Source organism: Chelonoidis abingdonii, chromosome 3, assembly GCF_003597395.2.
Source record: "Chelonoidis abingdonii isolate Lonesome George chromosome 3, CheloAbing_2.0, whole genome shotgun sequence".
Lineage (NCBI taxonomy): Eukaryota > Metazoa > Chordata > Testudines > Testudinidae > Chelonoidis > Chelonoidis abingdonii.
In genome coordinates, this window is record NC_133771.1 from 101,975,034 (window position 1) to 101,993,637 (window position 18,604).

At 41.3% G+C, this 18,604-nt stretch overlaps 1 protein-coding gene across 11 annotated transcripts in view; it reads right to left on the reverse strand.

The window, feature by feature from the left end:
- Nucleotides 1-18,604, reverse strand: part of PTPRK (protein tyrosine phosphatase receptor type K) — a 656,446-nt gene that overhangs the window by 552,239 nt on the left and 85,603 nt on the right. The window lies entirely within an intron of this gene.

Consider the following 18,604-nt stretch of genomic DNA (forward strand, 5'->3'; position numbering starts at 1 on the left):
AAAAGTGGGGGGAGGGTGGAATAAGTGTTAGAAAATAAAACAGTAACCAAAAAATCCCCACACCATCAAATGTATCTCCAATACTGAATGAGTTTCACTTATCCTTAAAAAAAAAAAATATGCTTCATCCGCTTGCAGTACGTATTAGCAGTCACCATTAATGTTTTTTTTAAATCTTGTATTTGGTTTTGTTTGTTTGTTTGTTTTAAACAGCTCCTTTTAAGGCCTACATTCACTCTTTCCTGTTCACTCCTTAGAGCAGGAACTATCACTAACTTTTGGCAGAGAACCAAATTCCAACCTAGGCTTCACCATCAATGGACGTGCTAGTCAGCATCTCAGCATTCTATATCACCCTAGAAATGAGTTTTGGTCTCCTCTCTTAACCCATCAATTAAAGCATTTCCTACAGAGAACTGCACAGCAGATAGGAATGTTCTGAAAGGGCCTCAGTAAAACTGCAGCCATTTTAAGAGGGCTCACAATATTTTTAAACTACATAGGAACACAGGAATTACCATATTAAATACAACCAATGGTCCATTCAATCCACTTTTCTCTCTTTGACAGTGCAATATGCCAGCTCCTTCAGGTGAAGGCACGACACATTAGGCAGTTATAGGATGCTGTGCCCTACCAAGGAAGTCTCTTTCTACTCCCCAGTAGAGGTTGGCTAATACTCTAAAGCATGACGTTTTATATCCCTTCCAAAACTCGTTTTTAATTTTTAATATTTACTATCATATCACTTGATATTCTTATTATTCATACTAATATCTGTTCTTTTTTAATCCTACTAAACTGATATTCTAGGTCACCAAGGTCCACTGGTTAATCAGTAAACCTAATCTTTGCTCTGTGAGTGCTTTTCCCTGTGTCGTCAATTCATGATTTTTTATGGTTTTTTTTAAAGCCCCGTCTCCTAATGAGATGTTATTAAATGAGAATCTGAGTTATTTTAAATCATGGAAGTAGAACTCCTGGCCCTCGTGGCTGTGGAGAAAAGCTTCAAGAGGTGAACCCTAAAGGCTTGAAAACTCTCAACACAGAGATGGCACATAAGAAGAACCCAGCATTATTCAATAGTCTTATGATTTCTTGTGGCTTGATGCATGGCTTCTGAATGCCTGGGGTTGAAAACAGTGCTTTTGCCTGCCACCACTACCCCCTTCTCACACATTCCATTTTAAAAACCACATAAAACATCAGGAAAATCAACATTCCAAGCAAATATTTTCTTTACATACTTTGGTTGCAACTTCCCTTTGAAAATGAACTGATTTTCCCTGCACACATCTATACAGAAATTAATCTCTCTCAGATATGATACATTAAGAATGTGTGTGAACATTAGATTTTCCTACTTTACTCTTCCTGTCAAGTATCAGAGGGGTAGCCGTGTTAGTCTGGATCTGTAAAAGCAGCAAAGAGTCCTGTGGCACCTTATAGACAAGTGGTCCCCAGCCGAAGGACCACTGCGGCGGTGGAGCACCCACCGAAATGCTGCCGAATTTCGGCGGCGACACCTCTTGCTCACGTTGCTTCCCATCGACAAGCGACGTCAGCGAGAGGAGTCGTCTCCAAAATTCAGGAGCGACGTCTCTCGATGACATCACTTGTCGACGGCAAGCGGCGTCAGCGAGAGGCGTCCCCGCCGAAATGCCGGCGGGTGCTCTCCCGGGGTCTAGGACGCGGGCGCATTAAGATGTCCCTGCAGGCACCATGGCGCCCACGGGCACCGCGTTGAGGACCACTGTTATAGACTAACAGACGTTTTGGAGCATGAGCTTTCGTGGGTGAATATATGCATGTATCCGACGAAGTGGTATTCACCCACGAAAGCTCATGCTCCAAAACGTCTATTAGTCTATAAGGTGCCACAGGACTCTGCTGCTTTTACTCTTCCTGTTTGTTTAAATCTTTAAGTCTTTTGGGAAGGGATAGTTTTTGTTCTTCCAGTTTCTCTTACTACAATAAATCATATGGTTTCAAAAGTATGGGGGAAGATTTACTAATAATAAATCTATAAGAAATCAGTTCAGCCTCAAATTACAAGTAAAATTAAACTGAAATTAAGGGTGAAATCCCAGTTCATCCTGTTTTGCCAACGTGTATCAAGTTCATTATAAGCAGCAAAGAATCCTGTGGCTCCTTATAGACTAACAGACGTTTTGGAGCATGAGCTTTCGTGGGTGAATGCATCCGACGAAGTGGGTATTCACCTACGAAAGCTCATGCTCTAAAACGTCTGTTAGTCTATAACGTGCCACAGGATTCTTTGCTGCTTTTACAGATCCAGACTAACACAGCTACCCCTCTGATACTTAAGTTCATTATAGTGAAGCATTACAGTCAACCAGCGTAATACAGAAGCGTATTTTTATAAATTAAATTACCGTGCATATATACAGTAGCCAGTCTTCAATGTAAACAAGCCATTTTAAAATAAAGAACATCATGAAGTTTACATTTATTTTAGTAAACTATAGAGCCCAATTATGTGATATGCTATAATCACCTTTTTGCTTCCTGCCCCCTTCCAAGCCTGTCTAGCTTAAAAATGCTGAAATCCAACTATCACTTTCCAACTGCTCTCTTATGTTACATTTAGTCCACAATAAATTTTTTTTACAGTGGTCTTTGAGCTTGAACTCCTGAGAACACAGGCATAATGCAGTATGTTAGGGATTCTTAACTTTAGTAATATTAGCAAGTACTGATTAATATATTAAAAGAGAACTAACTGCTGGAGAATTTCTTAGCATATCATTAGAAATGGATTCCCACCCTCATCCATTATACGTCTACCAATATTCTTAACAGAGTAAATATTTTCAAATCATACTTAGGATAGGTAACTCTCCCTCCTGTTCCATTTGAAAGACACAATTATTCATGTGAAAGGAAAAAAACAAAAGGGAAAGATAACTCCTCCAGAAAATTATGATTCTACCAAATTCTTCAAAATGTTTTGTAATAGTAGTTTTGGTAGTCTCAGACTACAATGCTTCTTGATCATCCAATAAACATAATTAACTTGCATGAGTCCCACAACTCAGTTTAAGAAATATTTTTCCAATCACACACAATACACAAAACGTAAGAAATGCAAGAAAACACAACCTCACACTATAAAGAATATATAGTCAGAAATACATCCTATTCAGAGACCATTTCAAAATACTAGAATTTGGGGAAAAGGGGAGCAGGAGTTATGGATATTTTCTTTAACAAAATATTTTTAAGATTAACCTGAAAGATACGTATTTGCCAAGTCCTGACTCGGTTCCGGTATTTTTCCCTCCAAACACTGTATGATATCACCGCACCTAAAATAGAAACATTTGTATTTCTTTGCTGCTTTTAAGTGAAGCAGCTGAAACAAAGAATTCGGCACTGTGGTTTTGGAAGGTAAGCAAAGGAGGATTCCATTTAAGTTATATGAATTTAAGTTCACAAACATCCTGTAAATTATTCAAGTTTTAATTGAAGAAATTCAGTTCATGTCATTCTGAAATGCAACTTTTAGACGACATCACAGGACACTGAAGTTATCCACTACTCCTTATCCATGAAAAGCATAGGTTTAGCAGATTTTCCAAAAAAGTGGAAAAATACAGCCAAATATACCAGTTCATCATCTTCTATAAAATACCAAGCATATAATGGAAACCTCACTGCTGTCAATAAACCCCGCCACCGCTCAGGAATTGCAGCAGCAGTTCTCAGCATAAGGGTTAATAATGGATAAGTACTCTGATTGGCCAAAGGAGATGCCAGTCTCAACTGTAGAATAACCACCACATGGCTCTAAACTATTAAGCCCAACATTTTCTATCCAACACAAAACTAACCAGTGGATCACCTCACTCTGTGTACATGATCTGAGGTAACTGCTGGAAGAACTTGGCCTTGTACCTCATAACTGCACACCTCACATGTGTGATCTCAAATAACCATATACTTGTGTAAATGCAAAGAATAGTATTTCATCTATAGGCACAATTATCACCATCATTCTGAAGCGAGCAGCTGAGGGGAAGAATGTCCTTGCAATTCTGGACCAATCTGTTGCTTTGCGTCAGGATTTGAGCCTTCAGCATTGTGGCTGACGTAGAGAATTCTAAAAGGGAAATGTCAGCTACAAAATTAAGATGAGTAAAAAGCCAAGGTGCCCCACTCAGAGAACCTAATACATTTCTCCTTTGAAGTATTCAGAATTCTCTTGTCACTCATCTTTAGTTGAAAGATGTAAAAACATGAATTAATAACTAGTTTGTTGCCCTGACTTAGAAGATATTGGTATGAGGGACAGATAAGTGCAGACCGTTAACCAGATTGGATGACAACTTTTTAACAAAGTTTTCCAGAGGAAAAGAGGTGGTGAACACTAGGTTATCTCCCCTGCACATATATATTTTTAGAGCAGCAGGGTTTTTGTTTGTTGTTCTTTTTACTTTAGCCACTTTAAAAAACTGAAAGGAAGCATGAGTGAGAGAGGAGAGGAAGACAGTATGGTCTGATTGCAAAGGGACAAAAGAAAAAACAGGCTGAATTTTTTTATTTATTAAGACTGGGAAAGTGTATGGAAAATGCCACATAGATTATGTGGCAAATTCCCTCCACAGATTCCAAACAAAGCTTTATTTTTCTCCACATCTGAATAAGCAGCAGCATCCTTCTGTAAACTGACAGGATTAAAGAGAGAGGGATCTCAATTAGCGATCTTCTCAACGAACATCCAGACACATTTGCAGTAAGTGGCTGATGTGAAAGCATTCGTTGACTAGAATATCACTGGTACTTTCAAAACCAAAAATCTTCTGCCCTGATTTCCTTTGTTTTTTACATGTGCCATTAATAAGGCAAACCAGGATGCATTCATTTAAAAAAAAAATTAAATAATGTAATGTAAACACTGATACAAATTCAGAACACATATTGTGCTAAAGAACTATACCATCTCTTTATGCAAGCCAGGATGGGGTGATGTAAAATACCCAGTATTTAATGCAAAATTTTCATGTCAGGAGGAAAATTTTCAGCCACCCAATGCAGATACACCCCTCCAGCGATTAAGCAAGGAATAACAGTTGCTGAGACACACTGGGCTAGACTTTCATGTACCCTAAGTGGCATCTTTAGATCACTCTGGCACTGTAAAGGGGCCCTTAAAGTAACTTACTTGGGTTAATTTACACTGCTAGCATGATATAAAAGAGCTTTAATAAAGATGAGAATCTGGCCCATGTGTTCACCCCCAAAATGTTATGGCAATGAGGAAAAAAGGGGTTGGAGGAATGGAAAAAAGGAGTGCTCGTAGTGGCTGAGCTGGCGAGCAGGGAATGAGTCTGAAGAATAGAAGATCAGGAATACTTGTGGCACCTTAGAGACTAAGGGCTGGTCTACACTACGGAATAAAATCGATTTTAGATACGCAATTTCAGCTACGTGAATAACGTAGCTGAAATCGAACATCTAAAATCGATTTACTCACCCGTCTTCACCCCACGGGATCGATGTCCGCGGCTCGCCATGTCGATTCCGGAACTCCGTTGGGGTTGGTGGAGTTCCGGAATCAATATAAGCACGCTCAGGGATCGATATATCCCGTCTACATTAGACGCGATATAGCGATCCCAGAGCAATCGATTTTAACGCGCCGATACGGCGCGTAGTCTAGACGTACCCTAAGACATTTATTTGAGCATAAGCTTTCATGGGATACATCTGATGAAGCTTATGCTTAAATAAATTTGTTCGTCTCTAAGGTGCCACAAGTACTTCTGTTCTTTTTGCGGATACAGACTAACATGGCTGCTACTCTGAAACCTGAAGAATAAAAGTAAGTCGAAGCTTGGATTTTGTGTTTTATGACTCTCCCAGTACTAAGTAGGTCTGGATCCAGTTACTCTTTGAGTAAAAACACCTTGCCCATATTAGCCAATATCTCACGATTCCTACTTACTGGTCTGTGCAAACAGAAATGCATGTACAGTGCTAAGCAACCTGCAACAGCTAACTACCTTATGCCACTGCGCCTGCACCTGGAAACTAATGGGGCTGCACGTATAGCCAGATCTGCAATACCAGTTTTAAAAGCAGAACATTTTACTTGAGACATTAGATGTAAATGAAGGTTTTAATCTTCCTGTACTGTGATTTACAGTTTAAAGACAGCTTGACACTGTACCAACCCCCAGAGCTGTCTTCCCTTTAGAAGAAAAGTCTCCACCTTCCTAAAACAAACAATTTCCTCCTTTTGAGGCTGTTTATATTTTAAAGTTGGCCGAGAATGGCATGCCACCATTACCAGTATTTTATTTTTTTTTTACAGAAATTTCACCTTTTATTTATGACAATTTATTCTGAAGTCCATAAACACAGCTAATTCACTGACGATACCACAGAGCAAAAGATTATTTGAGACTTAAGTTTTCTGCCACTGAGATATCACATCATTCATGCATTACAAATTGTGGTATGTTGTCAATTTGAGGTGGAGGGTTGGATTTGCTCTCAATCTTGATTTTTTCCTTTCTTAAACATAAAATAATTTACACCTAAAGGGCTAAATCCTCAATTGGTTTGAATTGGCATAGGACTATTGAATGGAGCTACACCAATTCACACACTGGAAGAGGATCTGAACAACAGAACAAAAAAACCCTCAAAGTTACCCCAGCGTTGGTGCGTAACAAGAACACCAGGAAGAAATATTACAATGGATCCTTTAAATCACTGATTTAAAAACTCAGCAAAGTACTAACGACAACTTTGAATAAACCTAGGTTATGTCGGAAGACCATTTCTTGAATCAGGAAGTGAACCCAGCGAACAGAAAGAGATGTTACAAAAGAAGATCTCTCTCTGAACCATGGGATGAGGGGTGTGTTTTTGACCTCCAGGGAAAAAGAAAAATCTCCATGGCCAGCTGAGGGCAACAGAAAGGGAAAGATATGCAACAAGAACTGGTACCAAGGACTTCCAATAGAAGGTATACATGATGCTTCCTTCTTAGAAGATGAATGCATCTGTGGCCCAAAGGAGGAAGGGGCACCCTAGTGCAAAAGATAAGGGATCTCTGGAGTTTCTTGTTATCAAATTGATCTATAGGAGGAGTACTCCAAATCTCACAGGCTAGAGTTACAGAAGGCTGATGTGCGCAGTAAGAGTGACACACACAGGAGTGCTGCTCTGAAACAAATTTCTTGACCTCAGCTACATGTCATTGGTCACTTACAAGTTACAAGGTAGTCACATGGCAAGGGGTCAGTGGTCCTTCACTCCAGTACCTAGTGCTATGATTTTGTGCAGTGGCCCTCTCTTGCTAGGTTCTTAGGTTGACTGCAAAACAAGAATTATACTCCAATCCCAAAGGACAGCATCAGGTATAAATTACTTCCCAGAGGCCCTGCAGTGATATAATTTCTCCCCCCAAGTCCCCACACACGCCTTTTTAAAGATTGTTTGTATTCTCACCAGTGTATGAATTCCCAAACAATGTCAGAAAATTTCTCCAAGATCTACCATTTAAAGCATTCCATTCACCTTTAGGTCCCACAGCAATTATATTAGTACTGAGTGCAGTAATGGGTAGGACTGTACTACAGTACCAGCTTTGTGAATTGTGTCATTATCCTTCAGTGCATCAGCACTATCCTTTTCTAGACTCGTTCATTTGTACAATCTCTGCTAAGGGACTGGTATACCATGCCTTGTTTTCTGCAGGGAAAAAAGTCACTCCGGTGGAATAATTGTTCATAAGAAACCAGTTTGCTTTTCTCAAAGTTCATCCTGAATCCAAGGTATGTCATAAGACTCACTGAACTCTGGACTGCTGCAACAGCTACTTGTTAGGACACTGCTGCTAGTAACCAGTTTTTCTGGTGTGCCAGAACATAAAATGTCTAATCACAACAGCTCACAGCCACTACGTTGGAGTCGCACCAGTGATGAATTACAGCTACAAAGCTTGCTAGTAAAGATGCAGCCAGGGGAAATAAAAGTATCTAATCGGCTTTAAAATAGTACAAACAATAAGGCAGAAAAATATTTAGGATGTTCTCTCTTTACTCTTACAGGCTATTAACATGATAAAAAAAATCGAGTGCAGCGTGCTCAGATGCCACACAACTGGCACCTCATAAAAAACCTAGGTATGTAGGTTGAAGCTTAATACTATAAAATGTCAACACAACCATCTATTTAATAGCTCAGCCTTCTAGGAGAGAAACCATTGTAATAATAGTAGCAGATTTGGCATGAAAAACAGCATGAAATTACTGAGGCAGGATACTGTGGGGCAAGGTTTGCTGGATTGGTGTATAAGGGGTTCAAACTCCACTCACGTCAAACTTAACCTGCCTATACTTTGCCCAAAAAGAGGAGGGAATGAAAAGATGCATGCCTTCCAGAATCCCAAACTGGACTTCCCATGCTTTCCTGGGTGAAAAAAGTAGCAACTGCCCTCTCCCCAGCTATGAAAACCTTCATCTTTCTTTTGACTATTTTTACAGAGTTGTTACTGATTGTCAATATGAAAACTTGAAACATTAAAATTTGGGGCAATATAAAATAAACTGAATTTATTTTCAAAATAAGATGCTGTACTGAACTGGAGAAACAGTTATGCATAATGTAAGGGATCTCTCCTACATAACATGCAACGTGGCATGTAGGATACAGGAGCTTTGATCGTGATAAAGGAATTACACCCCTTAACACAATTTTTTCAGTCTGATTGATAGCTAATAATATAGAGTAAATGGTAGAGAAGAATGAACAAATAACACTTCCAACTATATTACAACATCCAGCATCTACACAAATCCCCTTGCATGTTGCTTAGTGTAAGAGAAGCTTACCGGAAGAAGCAGAGATTATGGAAAATTGTAAAATATTGAGGACAGTGCTATTTCTCATGGACTATGGCAGGGAATATTTCAATTTCTGTGGCACCCTCAGTATGCAACTATGTTTTCTATTATCTCCTCATCTCAAAAAAAGACATACTGGCATTAGAAAAGGTTCAGAGAAGGGCGACTAAAATGATTAGGGGTTTGGAATGGGTCTCATATAAGGAGAGATTAAAGAGGCTAGGACTTTTCAGCTTGGAAAAGAGGAGACTAAGGGGGGACATGATAGAGGTATATAAAATCATGAGTGGTGTGGATAAAGTGAATAAAGAAAAGTTATTTACTTGTTCCCATAATATAAGAACTAGGTTTAAAACAAATAAAAGGAAGTTCTTCTTCAAACAGCATACGGTCAACCTGTGGAACTCCTGGCCTGAGAAGGTTGTGAAGGCTAGGACTATAACAGGGTTTAAAAGAGAACTAGGATAGATAAATTCATGGAGGTTAAGTTCATTAATGGCTATTAGCCAGGATGGGTAAGGAATGGTGTCCCTAGCGTCTGTTTGTCAGAGAGTGGAGATGGACGGCAGGAGAGAGATCACTTGATCACTACCTGTTTGGTTCAGTCCCTCTGGGACACCTGGCACTGGTCACTGTCGGTAGACAGAATACTGGGATGGATGGACTTTTGGTCTGACCCAATATGAACATTCTTATGTTCTTACTAGATTGTGATACACCACAGATTTAGAGATTTCATCCAGGTAATAAAAGCCACTATTGCAAACAGTTAAAAGTTATTCACCAGTCCAAATGGACTTTCAGCCAAGTAGAACACCCAACGCTCATATCTGGAACTGGACTTTATTCCCCAACCTTGGTAGATGTCAGACATAACAAAAGGTATCTGCTAAGTCTAGAACGGTTGAGTCATCTGGCCTTTTCTTGCCACAGCAGCCCATGGATGAAGTATGCGCAGTTAAAACAACCATTACTACATGCCTGGCTGTAGGTAAGGAATAGGAGTAATTATTCACACTTGAAGATTTGGGGATCAAATGTGTTATAAGTGCAACATGCTTCATAACCAATATAAATTCCCAGGACCACAATGAAGGAAATATTTTCAATTTACAGAAAGGCAGTAGCCTCTTCAGAGAAAGGCTAATGTAGATGCAGCCTAAGAGTGAATTAAAGATGGAGCTGGTGTTCACAATTTTGTTGCTAGTGGCTGAAGACCTGTCAAATAGACAAAGTAAACAAGATTATAATCTCCACAGAGCCCGAAAATTACAGTTTAAATGAGAATTTAAAGGAAATATGGTGAAAGCTGTAAGGTTAAAAATGACCTTGTGTTTGGTTTGTTTCTATATAAAAAGTAATTGCTAACATACACTTCTTTCCTCCAGAAACAATAGTATATAGTCTCCTTTTTGTATTAAAAAATAATATATCCAACCCTTACAAACAACTCTTCAACACAAATATGACAGTAAAATACTGGTAAGCTACCCCATTTTTTCAGTTAGAAGTTCCTGAGTTTAAAAGACTGAGTTGAAGTCTAAGATTTCTTTATTTCTATATTTAAGATTTGACAGAAAATGTATACAATACACTTTTTTGCAGTCTTTACTTTCTCATGATCCCACATTACATTAAACAAACATCAGTCCTCTTAAATGTGACAGCCTGTCAGGAAATGTTAAAAACATTAGTACTCAAATTTTTAGCAATAAGTATTTTTGCTATCCCAATCACTCTAAAAGCAATTTTGTCTTCTTTCCTCTAACTGGAATCCCAGCATTTCAAATTAAGAGAGCCCCTTCTGACTAATAAGAAACACAATAAACTATACTATATTTACTTATTTAATATACAATTTGCCTTTTGATACAGAGTTCTTTTTTTGGGTGACAGGAAAAACGGCCCAAGTTTTCTTCTTAGGGCAGAATCAGGGTAACAGAATAAAGCACTCTAAAGCTGTGACTACACTAGAGAGCTTACAGTGGAGTGCCTGTACCAATGCAGCTGGGCTGCCGTAAGGTCTCTCATGTAGCTGTTCTATGCTGACAGGAAAGACGTCTCCCTTCAACATAATTAATCCACCCCAACGAGTTCTCCTGCTGACATAGCACTGTCCACATGCGCTTATGCCAGTGTAACTTATGTCACTCAGAGAGTGGCTTAGGGTATGTCTACACTGGCAGAGTTACAGAGCTGCTCAGAGAGCACTGAAGGGAAACAGCTGTTTGTTCACACTGTCAGCTACTAGTGTAATAGCGTGTTCACATTTGCGGCATTTGCAGCAGTATTCAGAGTGGTGCACTCTGGACAGCTATCCGACAGAGCATCTCTTCCTCTTCTGCTGCTAAGAGTTGTGAGAAGGCGGATGGGGTCGCGGGACATCCTCAGTCCTGCCCCAATGCCCCGTGATGCATTGCTTCGCATCCCAGCAATCCCTGTGCTTTCATCCGCATTTGGTGCCAACTTTCAATGGTTTGTGTACTGCGCGCTCTGCTCTGCCTCTTCAGTCTTCAGGAATGGATCCCGCATTGTTGACAAATATGCTGCTCGTTCTCACTAATACATCACAAGTGGCAGTAGAGTTACTCCTTAAACTACAAAGGCAACAGCAGTTTGACACTGATCTCGCCATGTGTAGTAGCTACGACACAAGATTGCTTGTGGCACTCGTAAAGGTGCTGACCACAGTGGAACGCCGCTTTTGGGCTCGGGAAACAAGCACTGAGTGGTGGGATAGCTCAGTGGTTTAAGCATTGGCCTGCTAAACCCGGGGTTGTGAGTTCAGTCCTTGAGGGGGCCATTTAGGGATTTGGGGATTGGTCCTGCTTTGAGCAGGGGGTTGGATTAGATGATCTCTTGAGGTCCCTTCCAACCCTAATAATCTATGATTCTATGATCACATTGTGATGCACGTCTGCGATGACGAGCAGTAGCTGCAGAACTTTCTGATGAGGAAAGCCACGTTCATGGGACTGTGTGATGAGCTCACCCCAGCCCTGTGGCACAAGAACACGAGAATGACAGTTGTCCTGCTCTTGGAGAAGCATGTGGTGATTGCACTGTGGAAGCTGGCTACTCCAGACTGCTACCAATCGGTCGCTATCCACTTTGGAGTGGGAAAGTTGACCTTTGGACTTGTGTTGATGGAAGTGTGCAGAGCCATTAATCGCATCCTGCTCCAAAAGACCATGTCTCTGGGTAACATGCGTGACATTGTGGATGGCTTTGCACAAATGGGCTTCTCTAACTGCAGAAGGGCAATAGATGGCATGCATATTCCAATTCTGGCACTAGACCACCTAGCCATCGAGTACATTAATCGAAAGGGGTATTTCTCTATAGTTCTCCAGGCACTTGTGGATCCCTGTGAGCATTTAACGGACATTAACACAGGCTGGTCTGAAAAGGTGCATGACACATGCATCTTTTGGAACACTGGCCTGTACAGGAAGCTTCAAGCCAGGACTTTGTTCCCATTGTGATCCTGGGAGGCCCCGCTTACCCCTTAATGCTGTGGCTTATGAAGCCATACACAAGGCAACTTGACAGCAGCAAGAAGCGGTTCAACAACAGGCTGAGCAAGTGAAGAATGACTGAGTGTGCTTTTGGCCATTTAAAAGCCCACTGGTGATGCCTCTATGGGAAGCTGGACCTGTCCCCACACTTTTCACAGGTTGTGCTCATTATGAAAGATCTCACAGCTGAGGATCAGCAGGGAATAAAGGGAGGGTCTTTTCCAAGACTGCAACTTCCACCCTGGCCCTTATGCGGCTCGCTTGTGTGCAGCAATGGTGTCCCCCCCGTGATGGCAGAGTGGCACAGGAAAGTTACCCGTAATGGGGCAAGAAACAAAGCAGCTCTGACAAAGAACCTGTGGCAGCAGATTGCCCAGTATCTCCATGAAAGTTTTGTGGAGATCTGTGGGGCAGATGCCCATGAAGTGAGAGGGTCACACAACACCCTGTTCCACTGCTCAGACTAGGTATGTGGTGGTACGCGCATCATACAGACACAAGCCTGCTTTCTGAAAGCCTTCTGCCCCCAACAACTTGCTTCAGCAATTCCCAAAATCAAAGCCACTTACTAGGGGCCTCCTCTCCTGTTTGCGCTTCGCCAAACTCCGACAGCTGTGACTGGCTAGCCTCCTCCAGGGTAGAGAAGAGCTCCTGGCCGCATGCATCTCTGACCTCTGAGTTGTCCTCTGCCTCTGAGTCCCCCTCCCCTTCCACATCCTCGTCCAAGATTTCCTCCTCCTGGATCAGCCCACTCTCAACTGCCATGCGAGCCACCGAAGTATTCACAGTGGTCTTCGCAGTGGAGGTGGAGTCACCATCAAGTATCATGCCCAGCTCTTTGCAACTCGTGGGCACAGCACTAGAGCAGCGCTTTGCCGCCTGCACCTTGTGGGAGATGTTCGCAGCTCCTTCACTTTGACCCTGCACTGCAGTGTGTCCTGGTCGTGGCCCCTTTCTGTCATGCATTGTGAAATCTGTCCGTAGGTATCATAATTCCTATGGCTGGAGTGCAGCTGGGACTGGACAGCCTCCTCTCTCCAAATGCTAATCAGGTGCAGCAGCTCGGCATTGCTCCAAGCAAAGCATTGCCTGGTGCGTGGAGCAGGCATGGTCACCTGGAAAGATGCATGGAGACCATTGCACGCATCACCGAGCAAACAGCAAGGAGACTTTCAAAATTCCTAAGGAATTTAAGGGGTGGGGCTCACCCTGAGGGCAGGGCAGTAGAGCTCAAACTGATGACCAGAGAGGCGAGAATAGGCATTGAGGGACACTTCCCGGAGGCCAGTTACAGTGCTGTAATCGACCAGGGTGTCTACACTGGCACCACTGTAGCCCCAGCACAGAAAGGTCTACGCCACTCGTTGGGGTGGGTTGTTATTATTTTTAACACAGTGCTGCAACTGCGCAGTTTCTGCGCACTAAGTGTTTGGCAGTGTGTACACCTCAGGAGTTACAATGCAGAAAGCTACTTTACCGCACAGAAACTTGCCAGTGTAGACAAGGCCTTATTTACATCCCTGAGCAACATAAGTTACGCCACCATAAGTGGTAGTTTAGACATAGCTTTAGTTTGACTACTACTTCACCTATTATTCAAAAGCTTATTTGGAAAAAAACACATCACTTTCAGTTGAGAAGGATCTAAGGATGTGTCTACATTTAAAATACTGCAGCTGTGCTGATTTAACTCTTCAGTGAGATGTTACCAACACAGATAGGAGGGCTTTTGCTATCAGCACAGGTACTCCACCTCCCCGAGAGGCAATAGCTAGGTTGGTGGGAGAATTCTGCTGTCTACCGAGTGCTTTCTACACAGCAGATTACGTTGGTTTTACTGTGCCGCTCAGGGGTACGGATTTTTCATGCCCTCTGCAACAGTTCTAGCAACCTAATTTCCTAGTGTAGACCATGCCTCAGTCACACTTCCATTTGTTCATCCCGTTAACTAATTAACAGGAGCTATAAGCCTTCTTTGAGAGAACAAAACACAGTTTCAGCTGGAGAGCTAGTTTCCATGAAAAGCCGGTGCCTGAAGAACAATCAAATCATATTCAAAAAGGCAGGAAAACCCAGGGCTCCCATTTACATTAACAGGCTGTCTTTTTGTAAGAGGTTGAATTACCATGTAAAAAAAACAGTCTTGGGGTAAAGCACTCGGACGCCAGGATCACTACATAGTAGTAGTCACATTTGGGGGCACAAACCTAGTTCAGAGCTATCCATGCCCCGCAACAGTGATTACCAACTCAATTAAAAGCTGGAGTGCAGACAGTGTTCTAGAGGATACATTAATAAGCAAAGAGTTCCCTTGGTAAGTGATGCTGATCTGTGGGGATGGATGCTTTGATCAAGGTATCTAAAAGGCATCTTTTGAATGGTCTGAAATGAAACCAGTACCAAACAGTGCAGCTACTGCTCACATAATTTTATTGTGGCCAGAGAGTTTCCAGTTATGACTGAGGTCCTTCAAAATAAGGATTTGAGCCACTAGCTACCAGTGGTGCTGGAACTAGGAGAGCTGCCGCACCCCCTCCCACAGCTTGAAGTAGTAATAACAGCTCAAATACATGGTTTCCTTACCAGCACTCCCACTATAAAAAATTTTCCAGCATCCCTGCTCACCATGTACTAAATACCTTCTCAGCTCTCAAAGAGTTCGCGTTTTCTCCCTCAATTTCTAGAAAATGCTCTATACCACCTTTGACAATTGTATTATTCATTCAGGTGTGCCACCCTGAGTACCTGAAAGATAGATTCAAGGTGATTGTGAATCTACTCTTCCACAGCAGGTGGGGCACTCCAAGTAAAGCCTGTCTACCCCGGGGAAATTTTCTAACTGGATTTAAAAGTGATAACTAACATATTAACAACATAGCTTTAGCCATCTTAAAGGTTGCCTTACCCATTTTTACTGAACCAGTTTCTTCAGTAGAAAACAGGTCAGATTGCCTACCACCAGGACCATATTACAACTCTGGGCAGTTTTAAAACCAGTTGGGAAATTCTCAATGTAGACAGCCCTAGAGGCAAGGTAATCCATTTAAATCACCTGGCGAGAAAAGAAAGTGAATCACAGCGCTATCTGAGCTCCCTTTTGCTGGCAACAGTAAAAGGTCAATAAAATTTGCTTTATCCGCACATTGCAAGGGAGAGGTGGTAAAATGAAGTCGAAATTAAGCCCTTATGAGATCTGAAGTTATTTTCCTGGGGGCTGGAGGTAAAGGGAGAAATGGGTGACGGTTTTTTCCTACCAGGATTAAGATTCACCTAAGTACAGAGAGAAAGAACCCATATGGTGAAAGCTTTGAAAAGTAACATTGAAAAATGAGTTAATCTAATTTCTCCTCTTGCACAATTACCCAACATCCCCTCTAAAAAAACCCTGCAAGTTTAAAGTTTAAGTGAAGTGACAGTTCTTTACATGGGAGAACTCAATTAGAAGATTAATAATGTCCTGCTGGCTACAGACAAAAAAAATTAAGTGTTTAATTTTTGGACTTCACCATGATTTCTGAAAACTTTCTGTTTCTACTGCCATTACTTAAATATTGTGCGTAGGGTTGCAGCATCTAAGAAACTGTTATTAAAGTGGAATCTGCAGGGCTGACAATATAGCCTTTTTCCCAAAGTGCTATTAGTACAAGCCTCATGACAACTCTGACAGCAAAGTACTTTAAAAACAAGGCAGAGACTACTTCTGCACCAGTTAATCAGATTCAATCTCATGGAACACTTAGCCAAGCTGTGGCTGAAAGGACACCGAAAAGCCACAAGGATATTTCTATTTAAAACTCTTTTGTTATTTATATCAGAATAAAATTTAGAAGTGCATAAATCGATACCCAAAGTCCACTGGTCTATACAGTTATGTCTATTAGCAGTTTTAGGCTGTGAATAAGGCTTTCCAAATAACTACATTTTCTGCTGATACCTAACGCTGATCTATACCCCTGGCTAAACAAGCCCTCTCTTGACATTCTTTTATAGATATGGGTGCTATATTCAGCATGAATCAGGGACTCACAGATAAGTATTCAGACTAAGCCATTAAAAGGCCATAAAGGTAACACGGAGGTGAAATACAATTCAAAGAAGATGAATGTCATAATATGGTGCATTTGTTTGCTATATTCACAAAGAATGTACTGCAAGCTGCCATAAGCAGTCAAGTATTCGGCATTATTACGAAAATTTAGTCTGACAAAGAATTCAGTTAAAACCATGCACTATTCAGGTTACGAACAGCTGGCATGTTACAGCTAATGCAGGATCTGGATTCTAATTGGGCTAAAGATGAGAGAGTTAAATGGTCTCAATGTAGTATAATCTATAGCAGATGCCTGCCAAACTGTGGAGAGTTTTTGTGGTATGGATGATTATCTCTATTATTAAGCAGTTCAGAATGCAAAACCGCAGGTCAGACTCAAGAGAGATTGGCAGGGCTGTGGTAGAAAAGTATACACTGCACCTGCCTATGCCTCTGGCTCTACTCATTGTTATCAATCCTTCATTTCAGTAATAGCTAAAACCACCATCTTTTCCTATTCACTCTTCATGGCAAAAAATGCATAAAAATCTGTTCCTTAATATTCTAATGTCGTGTTTCACGTTACACAATATTCTTCACTCATTAAGTGCCAGAGTTTCTTTGATGCCCTAGGGGCTTTCATCAGACATTACCCATCAGTAGCCAACTCTCAATTTCAATTCATTAATAGACATTTTACTTGCGCCATAAAGCACATTCAGGAAAGGTTTCTAACCACAAAGTCATACCTCTATTTCTGTGAGAGATCAAGGTCTCAGTTACTGAAACAGGTTCTCAAATAATATCAACTAGAACAAACTTGTCTCCTTCACATGTCTGCTTTTGCTGTTCTGCTGCTATTTCATTCACTGTTGTTCTATTTATTGGATCCCAACTGACTACATTAGCTTGCCAACACTGTATCTGCTGAAACTAGTTATCGAATATGAGATCATGACCTACTAGCACTAAACTGTCAACCCAAGTCTCCAAACACTACATGTAAGTGCCCCAGGCTTAATTGTTTTTCTTTTAATGAGGCAATGGTTTCCTGTGAAAGTTGAATTTAGTACACGAAGCACATAAAAGACCTAAATGCTCATCTTAAAACCAGCTTAATGACACTACAGTGCTGCCAGGTGAGAGATGGAGGCTTGAGAAGTTGGAATGGCCTCTGGCCCAAGTACAATGTAGCATGCTCACTGGGATGGATGGGGAAATGTCAAAGAATCAGAGGGTAGGGAATGTGGAAGAGCCAACAAATACTGCAGACACAAATTTAAAGGCTCAACAGCAAGGCCTAGTACAAAAAAAAAAATTCCTTTAGGATGAAAAGCCCATTAAAAATGGTATCTTCGCCCCCGGCCCCTTCCCACTAGTAGTAGATTATAAGTGATTCGAGGATGAACGTGTTTGCCTTGAGGGATGTGTGCTCTCCCATCTATCAATATTTTTGTGGACCGCCAACACTCCTATTGGTATATCTTGAAATTGGCTTAGTTTGATAGATATGCTTAAAGAGTTGTGTTGTTTCTGACTGAGTATAAACTAGCCTAAGGGAGAAGTAGGGTAACAGCACTGTTTAAGTCAAAAGGTATGATTCATTAAAAGGTCATTCAGCACATCTAGATCAAGTCACAGAAAAGCAGAAGAAAATGGACATTTTTTGAAGGCTGGATCTTAGTGCCTTACTGAACTATTTTAAAGCTACTTCTGCACCACAGCTGGGACCTTTTTTCCAAGGCTATTCAATACGGAGAATTTGTACAGCTTCCAGGTGGCTGACAGTGGCATGAAAGTATATTGAGAGAAATCAAGGCTTTTTTGATCATCTCTACTCCCAGTGCAACCAGTGGTTCAGCTGCAGTGATAGGAGCCTCAGTGTAGATAGGGTCCTCGCAGCTTCCAGCATTTTAACCACCATGTTAGTTAAAAACCAGAGCACTCCAGTCACTGAATGATCCCACTTAACATGCAGGTACACTTCTCTTGTGACTCAATTCAAGCAGTGGGAAGGATTTTCCAGCCAAACAGTTGACCCAGAAGAGTAATGAATCAGTTGAACTCACTACCATGAAATCAAAGTGAGCAGATGAGGACCTCATAACAACTTGTGAGGAGTTGTGTAGAAGGCAGTAAGGCATTCCAGTCAACAAGGCTGGGTAGGGCAATCAGAG